Here is a 7,613-nt window from a genome sequence, read left to right on the forward strand (position 1 = left end):
GGATTTTTTTTTTTTTTTTTTTTTTTTTTGTAGTTAGGGGGAGAGTTTTTGTTGGAGCTTGTGGAGTTTAGATTTTATCTAGGTGCTTCACTATGTATTTATCCTTTTTGGCTCTTGATGTATTGTTTTTGGGCTATTCATGTTAGGGGGAGATACATTGTTATCTATGTTTCTTGTTTCACTGTTCATTGATTTATATTTATGAGTTATTCATGATATATGTCTTTGTTTTGTGTTTTGTGAAGTCAAGAATTTATTTTTGTTTTACTTGTATTTTCCACACATGCGTTTATGCATTTGTTGAATATTTCAGGAAATATACAGGTTGATTCAGTCATGCTGCTGTTTACACTTGCAACTGATGGATAGTAGTTAGGTTGGATTATTTTGTAATGGACATTATTTTTGTAATGGGCTTTTACTTGTAACTTTGAGCAATATATTTGTGTTTTGTCACAGATTGCCAAAGGGGGAGTTTGTTAGGTTCTAAGTACTTTGGAACAAATATTAGAACTCTAATTTGTATTGATTTAGTGTTTTTTTTTTTTGGTAAATAAATCTATTTATTGCTACTGTTCAAATTTTATTTTATTTTTTAGAAACAAACTAACTGCTAAACACACCCACTTCATTTTTTAAAAAGGCAGTGGCACATGTTAGGTCCCTAGGCTTGTGTAAGTCTGAAAGGTCGAGATGTCCATCAATGACTGAGATTGTAAATAACCTAATGCTTGTGTGGGTACAGGTTATCGGTGGTAAAACCAACTGAACAACTTGAAGATTAATCTAAAAGTTGATGCTTTTTTTTTTTTTTTACAGTACAATTACTTGATTTAAAAATTTGAATGTCATTGTATGATGCAGATTGGCCTAGGAGCTATTGGGCAAGTATAACAACTTGAAGATTTTGATAGTCCTAATACAGTTAATTTTAATGAATTTGCATTTTGGGATTTGGTACAAGAGGCAGGTTTAGCATAGACAAGTTTTGATTGATTTCCTTTTTGTCCTGAGATTTGGGGTTCAATTAGTTCATTGTGGATTGATTGGGGAGATACCTTATTGGTCAGTTGGATCAATTTGCTCTTTGGAGCTCTATTTTGGTTTACTTAAGCACATTCTTTATTCATACTGCTCAATGTTATGAGTTTTGAGATTCAAATGATTTGAATTGGTTGATTGAGGTACCATCCTGGAAGATAGCCTTTAAAAAAAATAAAATAAAGCCATTTTACGTTGATTTTTGTGGCATCCTTCTCCTAAGTATTATTACTTCACTTGATATCATAAGACTATAGGTTCAATTAGTGAAATATAACTTTCTGTTCTAAATACTTTGAATATCACCCTGCTGCATTCTGTCTTGAGGCATGATCTTTTCTTTTCTGTTTTTCCTTTTTTTCCCCACCCTTTTGATAAGTTCTAAATTCATGGTTAAAAGTCCCCAAGTACTGGAATTTGAAGGTAGTTAGAGAAGTGGATATAGTGTGATAAAATAGTTCAGAAACTTTGGTTTGTTTAGATGATGACGATGGTGTGAATCTCAACTGTATATATGTTATGGTGCTTCGTTGATTTCCTTGGCTGCTTAGGAATAATGGTTATAGCTAAATTTATTTATTGTTGCTATTCAAATTTTGCATATATGTGTTTTTAGTCAAGCCAATTCTCTGCTGTTTGCTTGTTGGTATTTGTAGGATGATCATGTTATTCATCACTTTACGAAAGTTTTAATTCTAGGACTCAGGATATCAGTCACAAAGGAAATTACAATGCCAGATTGCTGTAAGACACTAATGTTATTGTTTACCTATCTTGTCAGACCTTAATGGAACTGTTATCTAGCTTTGAAGCCCTTTCAGAAAAAAAAAAAAAATATATATATATATATATAGCAATAAGAAAGTGGATATCATATACCCAATCCTTCTAGTCAAGGAGGGGAACATATTTATAGTATTGAATGGATCATCTGTTAATTTGGAATTAGATATTAGAGACCAATATACCATATATAGAACACAAGCTATAGCCTCTTTAGCATTCCTGTAGCCAATTTGTGAGGTTTACCCCTATTAAAATAAAGGGGTTTATACAAATGTCACCCATGACTTTAAAGTGAGTGTCAATTTGATCCTTGTATTTTCAATTTGAACAATTAAACATCTGCACTTTAGATTTGTTCTTTCTACCTCGTCAATAATTTTGATTTAGACATCTGATTGATGCTTTGTACTGTAATAAATATAATCTTATAAGCTTTTCAACAGTACCTTGTTTGCACAAACCCAAGGTCCAGATGACTCTCCAAGAGCAGCCCAAAGTTGGTGGCAAATAAAAAATTACAGAAACTCATTAGAATGGAAAATGTGGGAATACTTTTTGATATAAAGTTAGAAATTTATGAATACTTGCTTAACAAACAGTAACATCAGCCGCCAAAGCTACATTAATTACTAGTACAAATTGACTAAGTTGGATTCCTTGAATCAAATAGTGAGTTTTCTCTATGAGATGGCCAAACGGCGCACAAAGGAAGAACATCCTTGTTGTAAGGCTCTAAACAGCTTCAGCATTACCACACTCGAAAAAAGCTATTGAAAATGCCAAGCCATTAGAGTCAATCTATGGTAAAAACTGAACAACCCAATTGAAGTATGGCCCTACTGTACAGTGTACAGCAATTGAGACCGCGTAGCGAGATGTGAATTCTGTCGGCAAGTAAATAAACGCCAAGTCGCTCGCTTTTTGACTCACAAATAAAAGCTATCAAACGAACTTTGTCGCTAGGAAAAAACCTCTTCAGCGCAGGGGAAATTTCCTTGTCATTCATTTCTTTAAACACACCATTTTGATTCGCAATTCTCTCTCTCTCTCTCTCTCTCCCAATTTAGCTATGTCAATCTCCAACATCGGTATGCGGCAGAACCAAGTTGATCCAGGTAAAGTTTCAAAGAATTTTGAGTTAGAGAAGAAAATCACTGTAACTTAATACCATGTAATTTTTATTGTTTTGTATTGTGGGGTTTTTGGTTGCAGAATTTGTTGCCAACAGCAACAACTCAGACCCTGGTAGTCCAACAATTAGTGAAGAAAGAAGTGAATCACTAATAGAGCACTCGTCACTTTCCATTTCCATTGCATCACTCTTCCCACATACATAGTTCAGAATCCCACGAAGCACTTACAAATTTCATTCTTCTCACCAGCCAGGTCTAGTGTTTCCATTTCCATTCCCTCCTCATCTTCGCATGTCTTAAATGGACCAACAACAAAATTTTCCATTCCATCACTCTTCCCATCAACCATGTCTGACACTGAGACAGAATCTGAAGAAATACCTCCACGATTACCTTATTCCATAGTTTCAATCTTCCCACTAGCCAGGTCTCCGCCATACAAATCAGACACTGTCCTAGTCACAACTCACAAGCATAAACGATGCCAACCAGTGGTATCAAGCCGGTAGTACATCAAGGGTAATTACACCTACGGCCTTAACCGCCGCGGAGAAGCCACTCGTGCGTGGACTATCAAAGATTTATTTTGTGAAAAATGATTCCTCTATCTCATTAATTACCAAAGAAAATGTTTATATACAAGTCATGTACAAGCCCAGACAACAGAGCAACTAACTTAACTAACAAAACTACCAAAACAGAAATAACAGAAAGTCTAACTAATTCTGATACGTGTGGAACGTGTAAACACTAAAGAAATATGTACAATGAACTAAAACTACATGTCGTTTCTGTCAATTCAGAGTTATACTACTGCCGTTTATCTTCTACTTGTATTTCCTTCGTTCAACTACTGATGCTTGCTCTGATTGCTTTCGTTTAATCACTGCTGTTTCAAATTGTCTCATACTTGATTTCTGTTTGTCATGGTCTTGACACAAATGGGTGCATAGAAGGAGAGAGAGAGGAGTTTTCTGAGAATTTGAACTTGGGAATCCGATGGAAAAGCAGGAGATATAAATTGTGATATCATTGACAATGTGGAGGCTTCCTAAATTGCTCTCATTCGAGGAAAAAAAAATCCATAGTATCATTCTTTCAAGTAGAACAAATAGAAATAACACAATCCTTACGGCAAGCTTCAAAGACTTGAATTGAATTGGGTTTGCAGATAGTATTTCACTCTTTTAAAGGAGAAAAGTATGCTCTCTGGCTGGTGGGTTTTCTACTCCTTTTTGGCAACATCACAATCAATACATTTTCATCTTTACTAATATATATTTGTTACTTTATTCCTCAAGGAAAAAACTTAGGCAGTCCCAAAGCAATGTTCCAAGACTACCTAAGAATTGCCCATTCCTTTGATTTTAATTTTAATTTTAAAATTTTTTTATACAAGATAAAAATTTTACTTTAACTTAATCTAAGTGTATATGTATGTGAAACTTCCTCCTGGAGACTTGAACCCCGGCCCTTGGTCTCCCATACCACACAAGCACTTATACTGGATATTGCAAGTCCAAAGAAATCACTAAAAGAAAAAAGTAGGCTCCTAGACAGGGGAGTGATTTCCTAGTTAGGGATATCTGAAAGTTTCAATGTTTTTGGATGTTAGGAAGCTTTTCCTTAGCTGTATTTGTTTGCAAATATTTCGGTGCAGAGAGTGATTGGCTAATTTGGCTGCTTAAGAATAATAGTTATTGTGAAATTACTTCAGTGTATTTTTTTTGGGTAAATGAATCTATTTAATGTTACTGTTCAAATTTTGCATATCAGGTTTGTTAAATTTATTTCCTCTACCCCCCAAAAAAAAGTTAGTTATATCGAAATTATAGTTAAATCCAATTTCCCACTTGTCACACCTATTCCATGTGTTTCCTCTCCTCATCTGTTGTTGTCATTTGTTCAAACAGATAAGCAACCCAATCATTTTATTCGTAATTTTTTAGGTTTTGGTGATATCCATGTTAGTTTCCATGTACAACTATCATATTGTAATTAGCGAATAGGATTTGTACTCTTTGAATATAATAACAGAGTTATAACTTCTTTTGATTTTTAATTAGAATTAGATATTTTCTAATCAGATTTCGATTATTTTGGTTGCAGAATTTGTAGCCAACAACTCAGAACTTTGTAGTCCAACGATTAGTGAAGAAAGAATTCTATCACTGGTAGAGTATTCATTTTCCCCATCAGCCAAGTTGGAGTCTGTTAGTTCTGTATTGAATGGAACAAATCCAATTCCAGCCAACAACTCTGACACTGATGCTAATGGAGCAAGTAGTCTTTCCATTTCATTACTCTTCCCACCTGCCATGTCTGAAATTGAAACAGATGATAGTTGTTCAGAATCTAATGAAACACCTCGTGCAGCAGCACAATTCTCTTATTCTATATCCTCATGCTTCCCACCAGGTAGGTCTGAAACAGACAGTAGTTCTGAAATTTATGAACTAATTCCAACTTATCCTTCCATATCAGCAAGCCCTAGACGCACAACAAACTTCAAAAAGATTCTTAAGCTGAATAGCAGTAATAGTACCTTTATCAGCATTTGATGCTTTATTTCGCCTTAATTGTCTTTTGCTTTAAGTGTATGTGTATGTGGGTGATAATTCTCCCAATTCATTTCTTATTCAATATACTTAAAAGGATTGTGCATTCTTTAAGTTCTCACTGCAACTGTTTAGTCAACTTGGTTCTCGATTTTGGGGTTGTTTCATTGAAGCATTTTCTTTCCAAAGTGGAAGAACATCATGACAATTCAATTGTTTGAAATTGCAAATCAATCAGATGATGGGGAAAGTGAATCAAGAGAGACTGGCAGAATACCTTGGAGAGCTGCAGCGCAAAGAGGACACAAACGACCATTATGTTGCTGCTCTGAGAGGAGAAACATTGACCAGGAAACCATATGTGAGAATACAGGAAATCCCAAAACAAAGCGACACCAAGGCTACCCTGGAACAGAAGGCCTTACAAAGAAGTAAAGTAGATGGGGAGTGATTTGCTGTTTAGGGATAATGGAATGTTTCACAGTTTTTGGATGTTATGCAGCGTTTTCTGGGCTGTGATTGGCTGCTGTTTCTTTATATAAATAAATCTATTTATTATTGTTATTCAAATTTGCATATCAGGTTATTAGTCAAGCTGATTCTCTGCTGTTGCTTGCTGGTTTTTGTAGGATGATCATGTTTATTCATCACACTAGTAAAGCTTTAATTCTAGGGCTCAGGATGTTATTGTTAGTCATGAAGGAAATTCAATGCCAGATTGCATCTGTTTACATTTGTTAAATCTTAATGGAACTGTTATCTTGGTTTGAATCTTAAAAAAAGTTATTTATAATTATGCAGAGATAAGAAGATAGATTTTATTTGCTCAATCCTCTGGGTCAGGAGGGGAACATATTTGTAGTATTGAATGGCCCACTGTTAATTTGGAATCAGATATTAGAGATCAATAGACCGTCTCTAGAACATAAGCTATAGCCTCCTTAGAATTCATGTAGCCAATTTGTGAGTTTTACTCCTATTTAAATAAGGAGGTTTATACAAATGTCAACCTGGATTTAAAACAGTGTCAATTTTATCCTTGTATTTTTTATTTGAACAATTTAACACCTGCACTTTAGATTTGTAACAAATTAAGCCTTTTTACTAGCATTTCCCATTAAAGACTAGCACATTTAACATGATATATACATAGTTCTTTCTGCATCATTAATAATTTTGATTTAGAAGTCTGATTGATGCCAATATGGTACCATTGTATAGTTAATCTTACAAGCTTTCCAACAATACCTTATTTGCACAAATCCGAGGTCTAGAGGGCCCTCAAAGAACTGCCCAAAGTTGGTGGTAAATAAGAAATTGCAGAAAATCATTAGAAAATGGGGAACAAAAATGTAAGAATTTTATCTATGGATAAAAAGTTATAAATTTATAACTTGGATAACAAACAGTTACACCAGCGCCAAAGCAGCTTGAGAAACAACACTGTAATTCCTGTATCCATATATTAGAGTGACTACATTACCCACATATACAAATTGACTAAATCGGATTACTTGAACCAGCATGTGAGTTTCCTCTATGACATTGTCAAACGGAGCATTTGTGCATCATCCTTGTTGTAAGGCTCTAACAGTAACAGCTGCAGCATCATCACACTCTAAAAAATTAAAGCAATAGAAAATCTTAATCTTTTATGAGAAGTTTATTGCCAGAATTAAAGGAAAATGTTAAGACCACATAATTTTACATTATTTTGGCCACAACTCGCCATGTTGTGGGAGAGGTGTGATTGTGGATTTATGCGGATTCACGCCTCTACCACTCACAACTCATCACGTGGGAAATTGTGGCTAGAGTTATGTGGTCCTAGCATTGCTCAGAATTAAATCCAAAGAGAAAAAGAGTCCAAAAGGCTATGAACTCGTGGCAGGATTATTGAACACGTTCCCGTCATAACAGCACTTGAGCCATAGCAAGATGTGAATGGGCTCGGCAAAGTCAAATTTTTTGACTCGCAAGCACAAGTAGAACTTGTCGCTATTAGAAAACTGTTGAGCGCAGGGGAGAGGAAACTTCCTTTTCTTACTTCTATTTCTTCTAGAAACTGAACTTGGCCCTTGGTCTGGTCAGTCAC

Source organism: Quercus suber, unplaced genomic scaffold (genome assembly GCF_002906115.3).
Source record: "Quercus suber isolate HL8 unplaced genomic scaffold, Cork oak 2.0 scaffold_906, whole genome shotgun sequence".
Taxonomy (NCBI): Eukaryota; Viridiplantae; Streptophyta; class Magnoliopsida; order Fagales; family Fagaceae; genus Quercus; species Quercus suber.